At 33.4% G+C, this 25,117-nt stretch overlaps 2 protein-coding genes across 4 annotated transcripts in view; both read right to left on the minus strand.

Moving 5' to 3' along the window:
- LOC132204769 (golgin subfamily A member 7) overlaps positions 1-2,503 on the minus strand; it is a 123,764-nt gene extending 121,261 nt beyond the window's left edge. The window contains exon 1 of the mRNA XM_059633525.1: positions 2,493-2,503. The gene's annotated coding sequence lies outside the window, so the exon portion shown is untranslated. The remainder of the gene's footprint in view (positions 1-2,492) is intronic.
- The window catches only part of LOC132204765 (uncharacterized), a 95,464-nt gene that overhangs the window by 3,155 nt on the left and 67,192 nt on the right, over positions 1-25,117 (minus strand). For all 3 annotated transcript variants that reach the window (XM_059633517.1, XM_059633518.1, XM_059633519.1), the window contains 3 exons: positions 19,486-19,534; positions 10,112-10,156; positions 627-699 (listed from right to left, as the gene is read on the minus strand). The gene's annotated coding sequence lies outside the window, so the exon portion shown is untranslated. The remainder of the gene's footprint in view (positions 1-626; positions 700-10,111; positions 10,157-19,485; positions 19,535-25,117) is intronic.

Genomic DNA, 25,117 nt, shown 5'->3' on the forward strand with positions numbered 1-25,117 from the left:
TAATTTACTGGGTTTAAATTTCTATTTTATTATATATTTAAAAACTTTTTATTTCTAATTTATCTTAAAAATCAGTTCTTTCTTGATGATTTTACATGTTTACAAAACTTCATTAAATTAAATTATGACTTCAAAGCCTAATTTTTATTTGAAATTTATTTTTTTTTCCTTTGCCAACAAATTTATATTAAACTTTATTCAAATGAAAACCAATTAATTAAAATTGTTTTTGAATTGGAATTTTTGTGGCTGCCGAGAAGGTGATAAAACACACCGCATTCGTTATGCCACGACAAAAAAGGCCATAACTCTTTATTCCGATTCAATTAGAAGAACGGAAGTGCCGCCATTAAAAGAGGATTAGACGTGTAAAATTTGCAGTCGACGTCGCCGGCTTAGTAATTTACGGCTTATTGTGTGCATAAAAAATAAAAAGAAGGAGTTTTTCTTCGGCGTGTTATAATAATTTTACGCGCGGCGACTCATTAATGATATAACCCGAAAAAGGAAATTTATGTGACAGTAATTCAATTTTATGCGCAGTTGTAAAAATTCCTTTCACGCCTGCTTTTCAAGCGAGCGAGACTTGAACTGGGACAAAAAATATAAATTCAAAAATTACATACCTGCTGAATTGACGAGTCCGCCGCGGCTCACTCGAAGTCGATCGCGACTCACGATGACGTCATCGCTAATTATCTGAAACAAGCACAATAGGTTTTAGTTTTTTTTTATACTTTTCAAAAGATCTAGACAAATTTTATTATTATTATTTTTTTTCCGAAGACGAGTAGGTGCGGAGAGCGCGGAGGCGCGGAACGTCTCGCACCTGCCTCGCGGGCAATCAGACGCGTCTTTCTCTCTTTTTTATTGGGCTCGGGAGTATTCAAAGGCAGATGGCCAACAATTTTATCAGCGGCTCCTGCATGGTGATTTACTCTGTGTTTTTCGTCCTCATTTGTCCAGGTGGAAAAAAGAGCGCGTTTATTTAAGGCTTTGACACCCTCGAGCGCGCATTAAAAGTCACACCCGAGGGATAAAATTTTAAAATTTATTGACGGGGTGCGCATTAGTTTGTTTCCAGCACGTCCGGTCGTCACCTGGCACGAAAGAAGTGTCAAAAGGTATAAAACTGATAATTATTTGAAATTTAATGCGATTAACAAAACTATTTGGAGAGCAAAAAATTCTTCTCTTTGGCTTTTCAAATTGATCCTTCACGAGACCAACAAATTCATCCAACAGATATTTTAGTAAATTAATATTGTTTTTTTCAAGCAGTTTCCATCAATTCAGTTAATTTCATTTTAAAATAGTTTATTTCTTCAAATTTCAGCGTTTTCAATTCGAAATCAGTTTTAAAATTAATCCATTCTCCAAATCTTCAATTTTAATATTTTGCTTTATAATTTAATTTTATAGCAAGATAAGTCAAATCATGAAGTCTAAATAACTATGATGGTTAAAATTTCCAATTATTTGCCAATATTTACTTAATTTTTTAACTTTGATTGAAGAAACTGGCATGGAATTGAAAAAAACCAACGGCTCTACCAGTTTCGGTCACGATCTGCGAACCTATTTCACGAGCAAGTAAAAAATATAAAAAAAAACAGCAAATTAAATTTTTAGGTTTTTGAATTTTCTGATTTTTGCTTTCTCAGTAAATATTAGGGTCACAGACAGTGACCGAAACTGGTAAAGCCATTTGTTTTTTCTTTTTAATAAAAAACAATTTTTCAATGAGAACAAAACCGATCTCTTCATTTCCAGTCCTTATTTTTTACTTTCTAATTTATCAATTTTTAACTTATTTTGCTTTGTTTCCTTCACATTTTTTCCATTTACAAATTTGAATTTTTTCATATACATGTGGCAAACAAAGAGATTGGTTAAAATTTATTAATTATAAATTTATAATTTTATTTCAATCAAATACTTGACGACTACACAATTTTCAAGTACCAATTTATTTAATAATCTTTTAAAACAATGCAATTTTTTTAATCAAACCAGTTTATGCACTTGAAAGTTTGTTAACCCTCGAGTACACTACTTACATGTAATGCCTATAATTTAATTTTGCAGCATTACAAGAGACGGATTAACGACAATAATTGCGGCGAAACTCATCGATAATGCGCCCGAGCAAGAATTCGGGGCGAACCCTCAATTTGCCAACGGACCAGTTTGCCCAGGCGACTCCTTTTTTCTCTTATTTTTATATTCCCATTTAATCTGGAGCCGTAATCAAAAATCCAAGGCCGCGCTCGGCGCGCGTTGAAAGGAAAATAATTTTATTCTTAACAAGCATCAGCTTCTTTTCTTGTCCGTATACATTCTTCTATATAAATTTTCATTCCCTCTGCACGGATGGGAATTTGATTGTTCTTTCGCGAAGCTCCCAATAAATTTCATGTATAAATTGCGCGACGATACATATGCCGCGCTATAAATTTTTCAGCGCGGGCAGACGGCACCAATAAAAGATCTATTGTTTCGTCCCGAGACACAACCCGCAGCAACATCCTCTCTTGAAAAAGAGAGAGACGCAAAATAACACTATAAAAAAATGGCTGAAACTCGCAAAACATCGAATTGCCATTAGGAAAAGAGCTGCTATTTGAAAAAGTGGTCGCGCAAAACAATTTCAATCCGACTATCTCATGCAAGCCATCAACAATTTCAGGCATGTTAATGGATTTTCTACAAATTTCTTTAGCTATTAATTTTCCAAAAATCTGCCTATAAATCAAACAAGGAATTCAGATATTGAAATTAAACTTCAAAATTCCTAAATAGAAAATAGGTGAAAATGAATTCTGGTTACGTTGAAAATAAAAATTGATTGATTGTAAAAATTTAATTTTATAAATTTAATTAAAATTAATTAATAATTGATACTGTGTGATGTGTGATGCTTGTACTTTTTGAATACTTGTAAGTTTCTGATTTGAAGAGATTTTCAAAAGTATAAATAATAATATTAAATAATAATGATTACAATAACAATAATTTATTGCTTATAAAACGTGGTGTTGCAGGTAAATTACAGCACAATAAGTTGCTCCAAATTTTTTTTTTTTTTTTTAGGGTCAGGCCAAGACAAAGTCTTGTCGGCCTGTGCCCTTTATTGGTGGTACAGAAGGCACCACCCAATTAATTTTTTTTTTTTTTTTTTTTTTTTTGGGTTTTTTGTTTTTGACTGACCAATTTACTGGATAATTATCAGGCTCAAATAAAATTCATTGTAACTTCAGTTTTTTAAGTCTTCTTCAAGATTGAAGAATAGGATTAATTTCTTAAATTTTTATTTTTATTTCTAAAGCTTTCGATAATTCGTTTCCATTCCAATTTCTAAAAATTATAACGTTGCGTTTTCAGGTTTGGTGTTTTGTTCATTAGAGATTTTGCCGGAAAGATTACAATTTTATTGCACCCTATCATTTGCACGTCTCCGCCAACTCATTGTGTAGTTTATTTTGCAGCGAACGAAAAACCGTTTTTCTGACCTGGCTCGTTCCTTCGTAAACTTCACAAACTTATCATTTTTGAGTCTCTCCGCACTTTTAATTGGCCCAACACTTTTGAAACTGGAGATGAACGCACGATCTTTCTTTCTCTCTTCCTCTTTGCGGATGTTTTTAGCCTTAATTAAGAACAAGCGAAATGAGCAAAACCAGAGAAGAGAGGTCAAAACATGTGCATCAAATTAGGATGATTTATGGAACAAGAATCGCTCTGAGCACTGCTAATGATGCAATGAATTTTACGTTTTCGGAGGTTTTTATACCTTTTAAATAAAATTTATTTATTTGCTTTTTCTCTCTCATTTCAGAAGATTTTTCTCTCAGTCTCGGATGAATTCATTAATTTTCCGAGACGAGAGCGGAAAATCGGCCGGCGGTCACATCAAAGCACTTCGAATTCTGTTTGTTTGTTATTTCTTTCAAAAGGCCGCCGCCGACGCGTAATTTGAGTCACCGGAGCATTGCGGATTTTTTCGTTAATTTCTTCTTCCGTCCTCGACGAGACTCAAAATGGCGTCTTTTTAATTGGTCTAATGAGGCTGAACCATAAATTCCGATTGCGGCTCAATAAATATTTGATCCAAGTGAAGCGGACAGGTGGAATTAAATTAATTGGCACCTTTCGGGCTGGACTCTCTCTACAAAGAATGAAATATTATTCGGCTTCCACTTGAGGAAAGGCGACTCTGATTTTATTCTAACCGGCAATTAAAAACATTGCATTGAAATTACACTGTATAAAAAATTTATTCAGATTTTTTAACTATTCAGAGAAAGAGCGATTTAAAAAAATTAAAAATAAAAAACAAGCAAAGAAAAATAATTCAAGATCAATTTTTTGGAAAAATTTCATATGATTTCAAAGTAATTAATTAATTTCAACTAAAAATTCTCTTTATTATGTATTTATTATTCTAATTGGTTTGCAAATTTAAAGAGTAATTTCAATTCTGGTTGATAAAATTATAATTTTATAAAATTTAAAAATGAAAATAAAAACAAAATTTTATAATTAATTAAATTAAAATGATTGTTTTGTATTATCAAATGAAATTTTACTTTTAATTGAATCTTTGGATTCGATTTTTTTATTTAATTCAAATAAAATTAAGTCTAACAAAAAGTAAAAAATAAGTAATTTTAAATTTTCTAGAGATTTCGTTATACAATAAATTTCGGCATTTTTCTTTTGAAATTTCAAAAACGTGCCACCTTCATGGCCGTTGCAATTCAATACGCAAACTTTCCGTTATAGAAACACGGGTCGTCTACATTTTTCGCCCGAAATTGTCCAAATATTGAATCGCACACGTTTGAAATTTCAGCTTGCGTCTCATCAGCTGCGATATCGGTTTTTTTTTGTTTAATTATCTCCTCGTGCAGGACTAGGTGGAGCGAGAGAGACGCGTGTTCAGTTTCAGGTCGACATCGACACCTCGCCCTCGAACGAAAACCTGCTAAGGCTTCCCATGCCAAGATGTGCAGTGACACCCGCCGCCGGCTCGAATTTTCCTTGTCTCTCCGAAATTAAAAACGTGAAAATCGTCAAAAAAGAGAGAGGAATAAGAAGAGACACCGATGAGGGTTGAAGTTTTTTTTATAAAAACGGGTGCGGGCGATTCGTCCCCTAATCAGGTGCACCTGCATGGACGGATCGAATTTGACACCATATTAATATTTTAAAGTGAAAGGTGGTTTTCAAATAAATTAAAAATATTAAAATGTCATGTCAATTAATTTATTATGAATTAAAGAAAAACTGACAGAACAATTTTTACCTATTCTTTTGTTTTTCATTATGTAAATAAAAAAATTACATATTTCCAATTTCTGAAGGATTTTTTCACTGTTTCAACAAATAACTTTTAAGAAAAATTGAAAAGCTAGCAATTTTGTTCAACTTTTGGAATCTTTGGATTGTCGGAAATTGGATTTTGCTTGGAAAACTCAAATTGACCGTGCAGTTGAAAAGCTATGAGGTTTTGAAGTTTAAAAATTTACTGTTTTTCCAATAATTTATAACTTGACATTTTTGGTACTTTCGGGTACTTTAAAATTTAAAACAAACAAAATCCAAACTTTTTCATAATTTTGCATTTTGTCTCACCTTAAATTGCATGGAAACAGTACGAAGGTCAGCAGACGGTGCGGCTCGCAGGGTCTTTTGACCTTTCGGCGGCGCGGTATGCATTCCTCTTTTGGGCCTCTATTGTTTCTCGGGCGGCCATCTTACATTAATTGAGAGCCGCTGCGTGTAAGGTACAAAGGGTCCGTATTAAATTGCGCCTTTCATTGTGCGTTCAGTCTTTAATTTAAAAAATTTTCAGCCGAGCAATAACAAAATTTCAAATTTATTTCCGGCGTGGGAAAGTTTTTTTTTATATTTATTCCGATTGAAAATGTAATTCCATCGACTCTTTTTATTATTTAATTGGATTTTTTTTATTCAGGTAAAGGGTTGGAAATAAATGAATTTCCCACACTTTACTGCTTTTACACTTTTCGGGAGATATTTATTTTCGGTCCGACTGGGGTCTCTTTTTTCCGCGTATCACTAATTTGAAAGGAGAACTTTAATTGATTGGATGATGCGTCAACTTTCTTTGTTGCGGCGTCTGGAAATAATTCCAAAACCGGGCATTCAAATCACCGCATCTGCCGCCGGATATTTCATGCAGTCCAATTGCGATAATTAAAGAAGCAGAAGAAGAAGTACCTTATGTTTAATTAAAATTTTCCCCGTTTTTTTCCTATACACATCCCCCCTCCCTATTACTATAATGGGTATTTCCGAGAAAAAATAAAACGCGTGTGTTCGCAAACATCAGACAATATGTCATGAATTTTTGTTGTATATTTTCATTTATAAATGTGAGGGGGAAGAAGAGAAATGGGAATAATAAAAATATCGCGCGTGACAATCATCTGAAAATCACTTTCGCACGAACGCATCATGAGATGTAAAACAAAGGGAATTTTTCTCATTAAATTCTTCTCCCCAGCAGCATTTGCTATTCATCTGTCGTGCAGAATTCTCATCTCGTCGATATTATGCGTTCCTCTGGCTCCCATTCAAGTACGTCTCTCATGACACATTCAAAGCACGTCGCCTTTTGAAAAGTCCTAAGCTGGGATGCAAGTGGAACCGATTTAATTTTCGTTTTCGTCGGTCTCATTAGAAAAAGTGCGAGTTGCAGCGTCATGCCTGATAAATTACAAGTATAATGAAAATAGATTGCTCTCTCTCGAGCGCGTCTCGCCGTTTCTTCATTACTTCAATTAAACACTGAATTTTTTTCTTTTTTCACACACTGTAAAAATTTGTACCGATTCGTTTCATTGCAGTGAATTTTAAGGTCAAGCTTTTCTACAATTTTATTTTGTCCTCTTGTAATTTTAAATAATTTTATTCCTTTATTTAAAGAACCACTCCGGTCATTTGTATTGCTCTTTATTCTGAAAGATTGCTAAATTTTGAGTATATCTTGTGAAAAAACTATTTGAAATTGGTTTGGAAACCATTGCGTAGCAATCAAAAGAAAACCTAAATTCGAGTGATTCGCGCGAAAAACGTGTGAGAATTGAGTAGCCAATCAGATCCATCAGTTTGTTCCAAAATCTACAGAATTTGGTCACATTAGCGCTGCGATCGCTGATTTTGCCACTAATGCCCCACGGCGCTGCAGATAACTTGGCAAAATCAGCGATCGCAGCGCCAATGTGACCAAATTCTGTAGTTTTTGGACCAAACTGATGGATCTGATTGGCTACTCAATTCTCACACGTTTTTCGCGCGAATCACTCGTACTTAGGTTTTCTTTTGATTGAGACGCAACGGTTTAGAATTTTCAAATAGTTTTTTCACAAGATATACTCAAAATTTAGCAATCTTTCAGAATAGAGAGCAATACATTTGACCGGAGAGGATCTGTAAGTCTTGACAGATTTGGGGTGAAAAATAGTTTATAGACAAAATATCTGCAAAAAAAAATTCTAGAATTATTTTCAAAAGTTAAGTTTTACTTTTCGAAGTTTAAGCAAAATTGAAATCCATGCATACAAAAATTAATAAAGAAATAAATTATCATCAAATTTTTAAAATATTTAATTTCAAGCTGATTTTTTGATGACATTCAGCGTTAAAATTGCTTTTTGCACAGCAGCAGTTTCATCCTCTCTAGAAAATTGGCACGCGATCCGGATCATGTTTTTGTTGTACACACATATTTGCATTCATTTCTCCAATAAATGACTGCTGCACATTGGAGCGGCCGCATCTGTCACCAGGCGTGCGCCGGATTATATTAAAGAGGTGCAGCTGGTCCTTTGTACAGCTTCTTTCCTCCTCGGGCGATAATTACCCGCGGCGGCATCTGCATGGGGCGAGGCAGGCGCGAAAAGCAATTTGTTTCGTCTACTTGACTGCATTAAAGTCACTTTGCGGACGTAAAAAATAAATTAGAGCATGAATAATATTTGCTCTATAAGCAAAAAACGGGATAAGTTCTCAAATTCAACAAAAAGGAAATTAATTAATTTAATTTCAGAAGTTTCTGCAATTTCATTTATATACGTAAACGCGTTTTAAAGTCAAAATGTTTTTTTTTTTAATTTCAATAAGTGTCAATATTAATAATAAATAAATCATGTTTTTAAATCGTTTTAGTAAAAAAAATAATAAGAGTATTTAAATTTAACAAAATCATTTGTAATTTAATTAACTTATGAGGAGCAGACTTAGAAATTACTAAAATAGCATTAAAAAAAAAAAACAATAATTTGAATTAAAAATTATAAATAATCTAAAAATCTAATTTTCTCTACTTCATTTATAAAAATACCAAAAATAAATTTACTAATTCTTATTTTTATTGAATTTGTGACTTCCCCGCAAACTTTACTAACAAATTCATTTAATTTAAGATGTAAAATCCAAATTTTTACCCCTTTTTTCATCTTTCTTCTGCATATTATCAGAGCCGAGCCCTCAACAAAAACAAAAATAATAGCAAGTCTAAATCGAATATTATTTATTATTATATATTTAACTTGTTCCCATTTCCAGCTAACGATTCATATAATGAATGGCAAGCGAGGCCTTATGGGCGTCTCAGGACCTCCCGCGGCTCGTCGTCCCGCTTTCGCAGAAACAACGCCCGGGGCGCCGATTTCGCTCTGCCTCATCGAAAATTATACAAATAAAGAAACCGATCAGAGGAAAGTGGGAAAAGAATGACAGGAAACTGGTCGGCCGCAAGAAATTCAAAGTTTACCCTTCACTTGTGCGGGTATATATATTTTTCTGCGGTTTCATGCACCGTTGCCCTTCTTCTTCTTCTCGTCCACATTGAGATCGAAAATACAAAACTGTGTGAATGATGCTAATGGCGCGTCAAAGGAAGGGTCGCTTTCCCGCTGTGTGTGAAAAATCGGTCTGCGTTTTCACGCGCGCTTGAAATTTAATTTCGGATATATTCATTCTTTCGGGCCGCTGGAGATCATTCATGAAAGAAGAGCTGCGCACTTTGTCATGATAATTCGGCCATTGTGTCTTGCTGGAATTTCGTCACTTTCAAATATGATGATCAGCATCCCTTCCCACAGATCCGTTGATAGAATCCGAAGAATGCGTTTATGAGATTTATCGAAAAGAGTCTGTTTAATTAAAGGGTCTGACAACTTGAAGAAAATGAAGATTTCATAATAATTTCAGATCCTGATAGTTATTTTTGTAATTGTTGGAATGTTTTAAGGAAAGTTAAATTTGGACAAAAATTGATTGAGCAATTAATTTTCGAAGTTTTCCAAAAATAAAAAAATGGCTGCCGTTTGAGTAAATTTGGAAATTGTTAAAAGCATTTTTTTTTTATAAACTAAATAATCTATGAGATGTATGATTAATTTTCAATATTATTTATCCGGTTATTTGTTGCAAATTCACTTTTAAAATGAAAAATCCTTGAAATTGAAACTGATTGTAAAAAATCTCAAATTTTTTTATTCCATCGGGAATTGAAATTATTCATCCTCTCCCTTATACGAGGGTAACTGAAATTTTATTCAATCAATTTTTTTATATAATCCATCTCAAATCTATCGAATCAATTTTCGTATAATTTTCCTATTTTTGTATCAAACTTGATCCGCGCAAAACGCACTCATTCCCCCTCAAAATAACAACATTACGGCCTGTCAAGTTCTAGTATTTCATATGCCATCTGACAAAAGCGCTATTTTCCTCCTCCTGGAGAAGGAAAACTAGTTCCCCTCTTGTTGTTTGCTGGTTTGAACAAACTGCGGTTATAACGAGGCCCGTCTGCCTGATCAGGAGAGAAATTTGGCCGTCAGCTTTTTGAAATCCAATACTCCCGTTTGCCCTATCATTAGAAAAAAAAATAACCACCCCTAGATTAAAAGTATAGTGTTTTTTTCTCGCTGTCATTTCTGCGCTCCAGAGATCGATTTAATTATACATTTTGTGTATATAAAAGAAATTTACGCCGTTCTTCCTTTGCGATTGACTAATTGAACCGGAAGTTCTGATATATATACGGGGGTGGAAAAAAAAACTCAAAACTCACCTCTGCTGCAATTTTACGCTGTCCAGATCAACAGCACTCGTCCATCTGCAAATAAAAAAAATTTATAAAAATTTGAAATAATTAAGGAGCAATAAAAGGTGGACAATTAGTGTTTTCACTGCGGAAAGATAATTTACAATCAAGTATATAAATTCTGGCCCGGTGCCAGCTCGTTTTTTTTTTTATATAATAATGGCTTTTTATTGAGGATAATTTATGTCCCCGCTTGCAGGTGAGCCGCTGCTGCTTCTTCGTCGGGTATTAACGAGCTGAATTATTGTGCCTTAATGAACTTTGAGAAACGACTCTTGGGAAAATAAATAGCGCCCGTACAAGAGAGAAGGTACAATATTCGGCGGACGCTAAATAAATAGTCTGTCTAGTTGGATGACGAGAGAACAGAACTTGAAATTTATGGCCTTGGTGACTGTTCGTGTATATATTCGCAAAAAGTTTGAAGAGTTTTGCTGACTCAAGCAATAAAGATTCGATTTTTTTATTGCATCGTCAGATGGCTATTGATGTGGACGATGATTTCAATTAGTTGGGATATACAACGTCAAGAAAAGAGCAATTACCAAATAAAACTTGACATAAAAAGTTTAAATTGATGGTCAAATGAAGAGAAAAGTTTCTAATTAATGCTTAATTTCATAACATTAATTTTTAAATTTATAATTGCAGACATAAAGAATCAAAATTAATAGATTTTTATTATTAATCTTAATTAAATTTTAAATTTGTGCAAATTCTAAATTTCTGAAAAAAATTGGATTTTTTTTTTAATTCCTGAAAATTTACATAATGAAAAGCTCTTCTATGATTCAGTAATTTTTGTTCCAAAATTAATTGATACTTTTGAAAAGGTTTCTGAAAAGTTCCACTTTTGAGATAATTATTCAACAAGACCTCCACCTTTGTGTTATTTCTTATGAAATTATAAGCAATTTGGGATTAAATTAAAGCGAAAATTTTCAAATAATTCATTGAAGGTTGATTTTTATCAAAAATAACGAATAAAAATTCCACCAAATTCCATATTTATTTAACTTAAAATTTATGCACAAACAGATTGCATCTGTCATAAATTTCGAAGAAATATAATGCAAATGCAAACGTGAAAACAACGGAAACTTGTAATTTACTCCCTCTCCGTTGTTGTTCTTTGTGTTGTTGAATTGTTAAGTATCACATGCCTATTAATGTTCAAAACGAATTTCAGCGCGCCCAGCAGGGGTCGCTCCGAAATTCGCGGGTAATTACGTTTTTCCTCACCGGGCGCCGCTGATGAGAATTGTATTATTAAAATTACAAAAAAAAAAATTAAAACGCTGCACAAAGAGGAGATTTTCCGCAGAGATATCGGCAAACCCTCTCCTTAAAAGCTTGCACAAATTTTATATTGTGTTTTAACGAGAGCGATTTGGCAAAGAAAGCACCAAGTGGCTCTCTCGCAATATAATTTTATTTGGCCGTCGTTGTAAAAGAATAAAAGTTTCAGAATAAGGATCGAGAGATGCTGTTGGTTTATTTTTTTACTGCGGGACGTATAGTTTAATTTTTTATACGAATAAAAGGAGGCTTGTCGGCGCGGCCCTCGCGCAGATTTATTTTCCTTGTTCCATGTGCGAAAATCCGATTTTGCAATTTGTAAACCCGGTGCTAATAAAAAGCGCGGCCCGTTTCTTCCTTTCCGAAAAATAAAAACATTAAAACTTGGGGGCAATAAAAGTTTAGATAAGCCGTTAATCAAGAGATATAAAATAAATATATATATAAAAAGTCGAAAGTTTTAAATTCATTCAAATTTAGAAATAAAATCGTGGATAAGTTTCAAATAAATTAAAATCAGTTTGGATTCATTAATAATATTTCAAGAACTGCTTACATCAAAATTAGGATTTTGTAAAAGATTTGATTTTTTAATTAAATTCCAAAATCCTGAAATGGGTTTTAAATTTAAAAAAAATTCCATTATATTCTTTAAAATTGAGCAATAAATAGAAATTTAATACAAACCAAAAGAGAAAAATTAGGCAAAATTGTTATTATTTAATAAAAAACATACAAAATTTTCACTAATTTGACATTTTTTTTCTTAAATACTAGAAAATAAATTTTCAGGTGGCATTTATTTCTAAAGAAGATCCCAAATAATATTACCTTTCAAATTTTCTGAACGTTTTTTTTTGTACAGACTTTAATTTAATTTCACATCAACTTTGAGCCAAATAAATTTGTACCATTTTAAATACTTAAACTGATTTCGAGGTGTTTTCGAGGCAAAAACAAAACAGGAAACCTTCCTCAATCAACTAACGAACTAAAAGGTGAGCAGACGGCGTCCTTTATTTCCGACCCTGCCCTCGTCGTCGCCAGGTTGAAAAGATCATCTTTTTTTCTAACACACGCCCTCCTTTTTTTCTTTGTGCCCGATCCGGACGAGAAAGAGTGAAAAAAAATTTGTATTCATACATAATAGGAGGCCATTTTTTCCCACTTCTTTTGTTCGCGGGCGAGAGCAGATAATTCATATGTGGAGCCGCCCAATCAAACGGCGGACGTGTTTTAATTAATTATCGCGCTTGGATTTTGGCACAAAGCGTTCGGCAATTAATATCTGTCGGCCGGTGCGGCTCTCGGCGCGAGTAATTAGGCGAACGAGATAAATTAGCATTTTTTCTGCGAAGATGGGCTTGAGAAGGGAATAATATTTAAGAAAAGTATGCAGCGCTCGCGGTTTGCTGGCGAAATCATCAATTTTCATGATATGCACAGGGCAATAATTACCGCGGTTAATTATTGTTCGTCCCACTTAAAATTCCGTGGAAAAATATACGTGCTGGAAAGTTTTGTGCCTCCAAACAAAACCCACAATGAGGAAAAAGAAGATTTTAAGTCAAAATTTGGTTAATTATTATTTTTAATAAGGATAAACAAATAATTAAGAAAAAAGTAATTTGTAATTATAAGTAAAAATACAATTTTAACGAAGGATTATTATTTTTTCCAAATTTATTTTACTGCAAAGTTTCCAGCATTGAAAATAATTGTTAAAAATGAAAATCGTCTTTTTTTAAATGCACTCATTAAATTATAATAATTTAAATGATAATTTATGATTATTTAATTTTACTGCTGGCAATAGAAACTTTATATTTTCTATGTTCATACGTCTGGTGAATCTCAAATTTAATTATTTGATAATTCATTTGCTTATGAAAAAAAGGTTGTAAAATTTGATTTTTTTTTTACATTTGAATTTCATTCTACGTTTTTGCATTTGCAAATCATAATTATTCGTCTACTCATTTGTCCTGCTGCGCGAAAATTACTGCTGTCAAGCGCGTACATAATCGCAGAGAATGAAAATTGCCCGTGCAAAAAGGAAGTTGGAATAAAGAATAAGAACGCGCGCGGTACAAATTCTTCGGCACCTCTCTCGCGGTTATTACGAGGAGACGAGACTATGATTAAGGTCCTTGTCGGGCGGGAACCGCCTCCTCAATGACAGAAAAATATACACCTCCTGAGAGATAGAAAGAAAGAAAAGACAGCCCCGAGAGAAATAACAATAAAAATAGGCACGTTCTCATAAGGGACCCTGCCGAGCTCAAAACGGCTCAAAGGGTGCGGGTGGTTATTTTTTTTATTCATTCCACGATTTAATGATGGATTATTATTATTATATCCCGATACGAGCCAGGGCCAGTTTGTTTTGTTCTCACGCGCGAGATGACCGCGTGCGCGCTCTCGATCGTCGCGACCGCCTCTTAATTGGATGAGAAATCTACTCCTTGCCGGGCAGAGAGATGATTATTGTTTCTAGAGCGTGGTTCATATTAATAGTCTTTTGAATTTCGTATACAGATTGATCCCGGTGCAATGTAGATGAGGTCAGGATAAATAAATCGCCCCCTTTTTTTGTTTACTCAATCACGACAAACGTGTTCTGTATTCTCCGAATTTGACGGCCAAGGTCGAAATGCTTCAGTGATTCTAGTTCATTTTGGCCTCAAATTGGAAGAAAAGGAACAAAAAATTTGGTATTCTTATCAAAATCTCATTTAAAGTTAATTTTCTCCTTACAAATTAGCTTTTTATTAAATTAAAGAAAAATCATCACAGTTGATGACAGAAAAAGTTGACTTTCCCGCCGTAAATTCAAATTCCAAGGTAGTTGTGTCGATTTAACACTCAACAATGTTCAAGTATGTTTCATTAAATTTAGTTGATGAACAATTGAAAGGATTAATTAAAAAAAAATTCAATAAATTCAAAACTAAAAAATTGATTTATGATGGTTTCTTCAATTTAGAAATCTGAAAACGGAGATTAATCTGTAAATACGGTTGGTACACCTGTAATCAATGCAACACTGGGAATCTGAGGTCACAGGGAATTGATTTGTGACCATAAACTTTTGGGTCACAGCAGAAGTTTTTGAGAAAAGGTCGATTAAAGATCTAAAACCTTTGATTGGCTGAAAAAGTCACTTTCCTATTGGCTGAATTCGGATATTTGAAAGGTTTGCAGGTTGGCCAACTGTCTAATTAAAAACGTTTGCAGGTTGGCCACCTGTGACAAAAGAGAATAAAATCACAATTTTCAATTCAAATAATTGGAATTAAACAAAAGTAAAAAAAGAGTATGATAATTTAATATTAATTTAAAAAGTAATTTTACTTATTTTTCTCACCACTCGATTTTCAACCTGACGCCTTGCAAGCACCTTTCGTGGAATAAATAATAATTGTCAAACGAGATGTTAGATAAAAATCGCGGCTCTGCCTCTGGCTGCGCGCCGAGAGATGAAACAAAAACAATTTGCGGCGGTTGTTGCGCGGCATTGTATTTAAAAAAGGGCGCGACACGTTGGTAGGTCGGTCGGACTTCTTCTCGAGATGAGGACGACAATGACGCCATTGTTGCCGCGCTCATTATTTACATCGTGAACAAAAAAGAAAGATTCAGAAATGAGCAGAAGAAGAAGTGTTATTGTGATATATTAACTCCGAAGAGAAACGCGCAGCCCGGGCCATTGTGTTTGCTGCGGAGATGAGATTTATTTTTCAAGTGTCACCGCCGCGCATCTCTTTAAAATATGTATTCGTATTTATATCTACATATAAAATAAACGTTGATGATAATAAGCTGGTTTGGGCAGGTATACGAATGAATATATACAGCAGGGGCGCTGCCTATTCTTTTTCTCCGAACCATTTTTCAAGCGGGCCCGGCCGTAATGAGTCACAAAATGACACGAGAGCAGGACACCTTTTTTTCTTTTGTTGCGCCCAAAGTGCGATTATTTGTGTTGAAGGGACGAGCAGCCAATTTGCGTGGAACAATCAACGCAGAAATTAGATTTGCACAACTTAACAAAATTATTATGTAGAAAAAAAATTAACATTCCTTTTTTGGCCAAATTTTTTTCTTATTAACTGGAATGAATTAAAAAACTTAAAAAGAGGTAATTAAATTGTTGAAAAAACCTCAATCTGAGCTCAAATCTTTCTTGTTAGTCGCCAAAGTTTCCCTAGTTTTTAATTTTTAATTCTTTTGTGCTTCGTATATAAAATAATGATCTCATCCTTGACGAAAATGAGAGATTTTAATTAAAATTTTAATCAGCCGTCGCTTTTTTTTCAGAGCTCAATTACGGCTCTGGCTCAATTCGAGATCCGCTATCAGTCTTTGTCATGAAGCATTTTGCACCTGAAGACAATTTCGTATATAATTTTCTCATGCGCCGACGAAAATGAAGACGTTTTTGACTCGAAAAAAAGTGCCAAATCCGTCTGCAAAAATTTAACGCACGGTAATAATAATTATATTTGCCGAGTGGGGCAAAAAAAAAGGACTTTTTCCTTCGTAACGCTGCAAGAAAGAGAGTCTCCAATCAGATAAGCCTTTATATTGGAGGAGATTGTTAGTTGTTTTGTTGCTGGAAAGATTTGTACATAATATAAAAGTAATAATTACTCTCGTCGGGCTCGCTGCTGCGGCCAAAAAGCGCGAGATAATGACGTTCATTATTATATATCGGAGAGAAAAAGCAGCTCCTCTCTGCTCGTTGTTATTATATATTTTTTCTCTCTCTCTTTAATTTTGGTGCACATAAAATATTATACACATTAAACAAAATCGCCTCTCTCTATCAGGTTTTCTGCCGGAAAATTACATAAGTTGAAGGGAAAATGTTTTTATATATATTTTTAATCTCCCCGCCAGCTGGATAAACGTTTTGAGCCGACCAAAGTGTGGAGCCGAGAGGAAATTATTTTAATTACCCATCAACGCGGCGCGAGGAACAGTTAGATTGGCCAGTGAGTTTTACGGCCAAAAAGCAGCAGAGTGACCTTTAAATTGAGAAATTTGGAATTTCTCTTTGATCGCACCCTCGAATTCCGATTTAGGAATATAACTGGCCAGTGGCAAAGGTCGTCGATGTAAAACGCGCCGTGAGAGAGATGAAAAAAAGTAAGCCGCTGAATTTAGGAGAGGTCAAAACTCTAGAAACTCCACAATTTTGATACTCAAACTAAAATAAAATTAGATCGAATGAAATTTTGTTCTTAAATTATTTAAAAAAATTATAATTTTTACTGATTTTCTTTGATTTTGGTCAATTTAAGAGGAAAGATTTATAATTTTGAAGAAAATTTTGATGCTCACTGCGGTGGATGGAGTCTTTTTCATATAATTATCTTAGAAGATTTAGCAAAATTTTTGCTAGTGGTGAAGCCATTTTGTCCAACAATTCCTTTCTTTTCAAATAAATTGTTGTCAACAATTGAATTTTATTATAGTCATGTAACAATTTCGACAAATAAACAGCAATAATAATTATAATACATTTACCGAACCATTATTTCTGAACCAAATTTGAGCTCTTTGTCATTGTTTAGCTCAAAAATTAAATTGAAAAGGGCAGTATTTGTTCTAATTTTCAAAATTTGTAGAATCTTCTGAATCAAACTCAGTTCTAAAAATGAAAATTGACCGTTTACTTACAGAGTTATGGGATTTTGAAGGTTTGAAAACGTGATTTTCTTTTCTACTTTGATGGAATTGGGCCGACCTAGTTTCAAATTTGTTTTGTTGATAGAGAATAATTTATTTATTATTTTATATTGCAAGAAAAAAATGTTTGGAAGGGAATTTTGAAATTTTGAACAAAAATTGCAATGATATCGCTTTCCAGATCATTTAATTTATTTATTTTGGTTCTTGTCACTTTTAAAATAACAAGTTTTTAGAGTAAAAACTCCAGTAAAAGTGTTTCGCTCATCAACAAACAAACGTCTGTTCCAAATTAGGAAGGAAATCGGCAATAAATTTTATTGAACTCCTAAAATTTTTCCTGTTGGCCAATTTCGGCAATTTTTCTCTCTCTTTTCACGCAGAGTAATACGTTATGTGTATTATTATATTATATTCGAACAACACGGCGGGTTTTGTTCCAATCAAGGTTGTGGGGAATAAAGGAGGTGCGCAATAGCAATCCTTTTCCTATGGAGAATATTATCATGTGCGGCGCTCTTTTTATAAAATGTTGCCAGCAAGGCACACAGCAACTTTTATAGAGGAGGAATAGCTCGGCATGTATATATTTTTCATTTGTGCTGAGCTGGCAAACCGGCCGCGAGTGTACAAAATAAGGATTCCTCTCTCAAGGTTAAAGAATAAAACATCTCATGTAACGCGGCGGCGGCGGCGGCTGCAGAGAAGAAAAGAAGAGTTGCAGGAAAACGCGCGGCGCGTTACGTTGCTCCAGTGCAGAATATCCTCGGGTTTCGATCGCGAAATTTATGGAGGCCGCTCTGGTGTGACCTGACATTGCTGCACCGAGTGATATTGATATATCTCGGTGAAATATACGCGCATAGCCTTTCAATAGTTTCAATTATCAAAAACCGCCGATCGCTTTGTGGTTGAAAATGAAACTCTCAAGATTATGAATGGATTCTATTTTAAATATATTCAAGAATTGGAAATTTAGAAAAAAAGCGAATATTTCAAGGACTTTTTGTTATTTTTGTTTTTTAATTGTCAAAATGCATCATATTGTTTGAAAATAATTAATTTGAAGAGAAAAAACAGCAAGAATTTTGCTAAAACTTCCGAGATAAAAAACACTCCATTCGATAGAATTTATTTAAAAAATTTATATTTAAATATAATTATAAATTTAAGTTTCAATTTTCCGTATGATTTGAAATATTAAAAACTTACTTTCTGCATTCTGCACCAAATTAATACATATTTAACCAAATTTTATTAAAAAATTGTATTCTTATATAAAAACAATTTTCATAATTTGAGAATTTCAGTCAATTTTTTATTTTTAAAATTAAATGCTGTAGATCTGCTTTTATTTGTTTTCGAAATCGGTGGCCATTATTTCCACAAAATAGGCGCGTCTATTTAGCAGAGAGCAAAATGGACGCCGCGTCTTTTAATTTATTCTGATTGCACTGAATTAAGCCCTTATTTCCGTTGGTGCGCTTCCTTCACGGCTTCCGCCCTCTCGTTTTTTAATCGCGCCTCATCCCCCACCTTTTGTTATGCATACAACTGATTAACAACTTCACTACACTCGTTTTCTTGCACGCACCTCGTTTTCCAACAATTCAAACTCTGTCGAGCGAGACGCCGACAAATTTAAAGTAATTTATATAAAATTTCAAAAATTAATAATTGGATAAAATTAATTTAGAAAAATATTGAAAAGGTTCAAGTTTAATTCTAAATTTCAGCTTTAATTTGTAAGTTAATTTGAAATTATAAGTGTCCAAATTGACAAAAATCTCTAAATATTTGTTCTTGATTTTGATTTATTTTGTTTGGTCTTATTCAATAATTTTGATTACATCCTTAATTGAAAGAATTATTTATATTTTCAAAATTTTCGCGCGAAAAACGTGAGAATTGAGTTGCCAATCAGATCCATCAGTTTTGATCAAAAACTGCAGGATTCGGTCACATTGGCGCTGCGATCGCTGATTTTGCCAAGTTTTCTGCAGCGCCAATGTGACCAAATTCTGTAGTTTTTGGAACAAACTGATGGATCTGATTGGCTACTCAATTCTCACACGTTTTTCGCGCGAATCACTCGTATTTAGGTTTTCTTTTGATTGAGACGCAACGGTTTGGGATTATCAATTAGTGTTTTCACAAGATATACTCAAAATTTAGCAATCTTTCAGAATAGAGAGCAATACAAAGGACCGGAGAGGATCTTGAAAATTTTATTTCAGTGAATTAAAATAAAACGGTAACTTTTAAACCGTCCAACCATTTTTTTTTTCAAATTTATGAAAAATTTCTGTATTTTTTTTTTCAAATTTTTATTTTAAAAGTTTCTTTACCTGTTCCGATGGTGAAATTCCAGCTGCTCTGTGCCGGCCTAGAGAATTTCTGTGAACAAAATAAGGCACACACATGAGTCGTTTTGTATATACAGAAAAAAAAATGTTTATTCTCGCAGGGAGCGCGTTTTTTGGGACAAGTTCTGTCCAAACACATCTAGCCAAAGGAAAACACAGAGCAGCTCGTCAGCTGCCTCCGCAAAGGCAAACAAACGCTGCGCGGCGTTTGCTCTCCAGAAATAATAAATATCATAAAAGTCGAAAACTTTACGAGCAGTCAAAAGAATTAAAAGCGTGCGGTTTGAACACATTAAACATCGCTCGGGTGTCGACAGCTCTTGTTTTTGGCCAGAATAATTTTCCCGCCGCGAATTTGTGCATAAATTTTATTCAAAAGCCTAGGAATGAATTGGTCGTGTTGAGCGAGTGATAATGACCTGTGTATAGAAAAGAGCGCCCGCGGCGTCTCCGCGGAGAGTAGAAAAAAAACTCGTTTATCAGAGCACACACTGACAAAAAAATTTATGAAGTAAAAGAGAGACGGCGTGAAATAAAACATGAAATATGAATTCGGACAAAGGAGAAAATTATACGCGCGGCAAAAAACGCGAGAGGGCCGCAAATGATGATGAGGTAATGAGCGCATGTGGTTTTTATTTTTTATTTTTCATTCTCTATAAAGTCTCGGGCACCGAGCAAATCAGAAAACTCGCATGAGTTCGTGTGTGTTCTCATCACAAGTGCAAACAATATCAATTATAACAAACCTATACAATAAAAAATTACTCCACAATGAAGATGCAAAGTTTATAAATAAATTTTTTCCAGCAAATTCATGCAAAAAAAAATCTAAAAATTTGAATTTTTTCCCAGCATTTTAATTGAGGATTAAAATAATTCCAAATGTAGCCAAATTCTGGCACTTTTTATGTATCTTTCAGAAGATTCATAATAAAGTGAAATGTATAAAAAAAAATTTATTTTAATAAAGAACCAATGCTCGGAAAACAAATTTAACTGTCCAAATTACAATTTTTAATTCGAATTTTATTTAAAACTGACAAGGATTTCTGTTTCCAAGAAATTAATTTTACCATTTAAAACTTAAAACTTAATAATCAAGACAACATGATGTAGAGTGTGTTGACTTTTGTATTGATTTTTAAGTTTTAAACGGGAAATTTAATTTTTTTGGAAACATTAATGTTAAATTTGTTTGGAAAAAAATTATAAGATTTCTAATTTCAAGTTGAAATTTGGACATTTTTAATTCATTTTCAGAGCATTTTGGTTTTCTCGATCAGTTTCTGAATCAACGTAGAATTTCTTTAGAAAAATACATTATTATTTCCAACAAAATATATACTTAATTTACGAAAACAATATATTTAGAAAATTTTAATAATTAGAAGTAAGATATCTTTTTTCTAAATTGACTGTTTAAGGTTTGAAGTCTGCAACGTGGGACAAAGAAGTGAGCAACTTCATTACCTGATTTAAAAGAGAGAGAAAATAAATAAAAAAATAAATTACCTCTAAATAAATTAGAACCTATTATGATTGAAAATTGCCAATTTGAAAAAATTTCATGGAAGAATTTAATTCGAGGGTATTTAAATTTCATTTCATTTTTATTTTAGTTTCATGATTAATTAAATCTGTATTCAAAATTCGGAAATTGTAAAAGAAATTAATGGTGCAAAAATAATAAGAAAATGTGTCGATTATTTTTACATTTACAATAAATTTTTAAATTTCAGAACTTTATATCATAGAAAATATTAAATATAACAGCATTTTAAGCATTGAATTGTCCTTTGGACTTTCCGACTTTTTGTTCCAACTCGATCGAGGACAGTGAACTTGCATGTGTTTGTGGACGCGGTGTCGGGCGCGGCGTGATTAATCCAACACACGGTGCGCGCAGCGAGATGAATGTAACTCGTTTCCATTTGATGCATCGCAGGTGCGATTCTTTAATTGTTAATTGGGAGCATTATTTTAACACGGCAGAGAGAGAGAGACACGAAGACGAGATTCGTTTGCGAAGATTAATTCCGAGAAGCTAATTTAATTAATTCGGACTGACGCGGCGGCACACACGAAAAATTATATAGAGGGGGGACACGACTTCATTACCTATTAATTCATTAAATCCGCTAATTCACTCTCATCAAACGGGATCTATATATATAATTTTATTAAAAAAAAAGTTCAATTTTTTTTAGTTTTGAGAATTTTCAGAGATCGAAATTCAATTAAAGCGTCGTGGGAATGCATAAAAAAAGTTTCGTTCCTTTTTCGACCTGAGGTGTGTGGGAATGACCATAAGGTTGAAGACCATAAAGGGACGAATTAGTAACACCAGTCAGAAAAACGCATCAATTATTTGGCGACAGAGAAGAGCGGACAAAATCAAAGCCCTCGGAATTCCACGCTTTTTATTATTTGTCTCGCTCGAGAGACAAAAGCGACTTCCGCTGTCTGACGAATTTTTTTTACTGGAATTAAAACTATATTCAGGAAAATAAAAAGTTCCACAGTTCAGAAACTGCTTTATTGAAAAATAAAAAATTCAGATAAATTCCCAGAAAATTATAAAAATTAGAATAACTTGATCAATTTTTGTATCAATATTTTCTAGAATAACTTTTTATTACCGTTTATTTGTCCAAATTTTCAAATCACATTGTTTACATTCAATTGTTTAATTAATTAAATTAAATTAATAGAAAAAAAGAACCGCTAGCAAGAATTTTGCTAAACCTTCAAAGATAAAAAAAGACCCCGTCCGCCAAAGTGGGCCTCTGATGACTCGGTTATTTTTCTTATCACTTTTTACTGAATCAAAATAAGATTCTACTTATATATTTGGAATATTTCCTGACCCTTTTTGTATAGAAATATAAAAATTTTGATGATTTTCTGGTCAAAGTGCCGAACCTTCATTTGAAAGTAATTTACAGTCGTCTTTATAGAATTTTTATTGCGTCATTTTTAAATGCGCCGCCGTAAATAATTTCTCTCCCCTGAAAATTATTCCATTCGGCGCAGATAAAAATCTCCGGCAGCACAATAAAAAAGCACACGCAGGAATTCTGGAACAATAAAAATGACACTTTCCTCCGCAGCCGCGCGAGCCTCCTTTATGTTTTTTGAATTTTTCTTCTCTCTCGGCTCACTGTGCGGTCGGTACATAAAATTTATCCCCCTTTGATAATTTTTTTTTCCACGGGAAATTAATTTCTCCGATAAAAATGTACATATACGACTTTTTTTACGGAAAGAAAAGAAGTCCCAGCAGGTGCCGGCAATTTTTTTTTTGTATGATTGACAAATGACCCTTGAGTTTTTCAAGTTCTCTGCTTCCCCCTGTTTTCGCTCACAAGTTGACGTGTTTTTCGTGCTCAAGTTGTGGGTTTTTTCACAGCACATAAAACTATTAGGTGCAGAAATTGACAATTGCACGCTGGTGGGAATAACAGGGACAATCCGACCGTTTTAATAATTTTATTTTGGCGATTAAAATCTTCTCCGCACGCAAAGACACTGCAATTTTCTCGGAATTTCTACGAACTCTTCTTTTTGCCAGAGATCGACACCAAATAATTTAATTTTTCTCGACAAGATGAAAAATAATTCGCTGCCGAGGTAATTAGCGAGGAAAAGCTAATTTCGGAGATGCGACCCGACAGATAAAAACAACTAATTTCGTTTTACTCTCTCGGGAGGCGGATCGAGCGGTGGATTTTCGAAAAGCCTCACCGCCATTTTTCACGGCGAGATATAATAAAATATGATTTTCTTCAAGGCCTGTAATTATAGGCCGGGGTAGAAAAAGGATCATAATACACGCTGGCCGGGGCGGAGTAGGAAAGGAAATTAATAGATTCCCTTCCAAAGTGACTCACCGAGCGGAATTTTCGCTCTTTTTCCCTCAGAATTAATCCCTGCTCTGATGTGAAGGGTGAAGAGGGAGGAATATTATTTCGGAATATGAGTGCGCGGGAGGGGTGTCAAAATTATTATTGCTGCCGATAAATGAGTGTGGGCTTTATTGCCTGCGAAAGACCCTCAGCTATATTAATTTCTGATATACTTTCTTCCTTCATATAACATTTTACCAGGGGCGTGACGCCGGAAAGCCACAAAATTGTATTAATTCGGTGGCCAGACCAATATCGTTCTCAAATATTTGCAGACTTTGACCACTAAAGCAGGAAAAGAAATGAAAACGTTTGCAATTTTATTTCATCTTTGATAGAAAAATTAATCAATATAAATATAATTCATTAAAAAAAAAATCAATGTTTATTACTTTTTAACAAATTTCTGTCATTTTTTTAATTGATTTGTAGTAAAAATCATTGATTTTAATTAAGTTTTTTATTGGATAAATAATTTATTGATAAGAGACTTGAAAAATTAGATCAATTAGCTAATTTTTTAAAACTGACAGATACACAAAAGTAAATTTTTTAATTAATAATTACTGTTTCACACTTTACAACAACAAATTGTGACGAAAAAGTTTTATATTTATTTCCAGTTTTATAGTAAAACAGTTAAAATTGTAGAAACAATCTCATTGATTTTATTTGAAAAATTTAAAAAATAATTAAATAAAAGACTTCAAGATCTTTTAAAATTTCCTTTTTAGCTGCAAATTTTTTTTTTGAGAAGTGATGAAATGTAAAGTATTTTGCTGGTTATTCTTCTTAGAAAATTACAAGAAAATTAATCTTTTCATTATATTTATATATATATTTTCTTCTTTAATGTTATATTCATTTTTGATACGTTTCTCTTCACAATTTGGAATTTACACCACATCTCATTAAAAGTTATTCACAGAAAACGTGCCCGTCTGGATTGAATACCCTGAATTAGGGTCGACGATTTTGTCCCGAGTGATGTAGCAAAATTGAATGTTTGGCTGTTCAGCCAGAGTCAACGTTGCCATTTGACAAAATACGTACCCTGGGAAATTTATTATCGACCTGCTTCCAAATAAAGGTTTGTACTCTGAGGAGAAGAAAACAGAATTGTCATGAGAGTAACAATTTGAGGTTTGAAATTGGGACAAATTAGAAAACAAATTTAGAAAAATGGTTAAAAGTAAAAAAAAGGTTAAAAAAGTCAAACTATAGAGAACAAAAATATAATTAAATTAAAATTAAAAACAAATTATGGTAAAAAATTTGATTTTTTCCCCAACAGTTCAAGTTTTTCTCCCATAGAAATTGGTTTTCATTATTTATATTGATATCAATTATTAAAAATTATCAATATTAAATGGACAAAATTAAATCTCTGTGAAGTTAAAATTTTTATCACATCTGCATCTCTCCTTTCGTCAACCTCTTCAGCTGTTTGGACTTCTCACTCTTTTTTTTTTGCTCTCTTGTCGATTTCCCCCTGTCAAGAATCAATCACTTTTTCAGATGTGGAATCTGATTTGAGAGAAAAATTAGCCCCACTTTCGATGTCCGACGAAATATTATTCATCTCTCTCGGATCCATAATTTTTTTGTGCGCAGCATTCAGCGCCGCTGACAAAGGGAAACAAGAATCATCTCTCTCGTGCTTCAAAAGTCAAATCTGAAATATTATTTTATTTCAGCGGCCGCGG

The sequence above is a fragment of the Neocloeon triangulifer genome, unplaced genomic scaffold, assembly GCF_031216515.1.
Source record: "Neocloeon triangulifer isolate White Clay Creek 2 clone unplaced genomic scaffold, ASM3121651v1 ptg000022l, whole genome shotgun sequence".
Lineage (NCBI taxonomy): Eukaryota > Metazoa > Arthropoda > Insecta > Ephemeroptera > Baetidae > Neocloeon > Neocloeon triangulifer.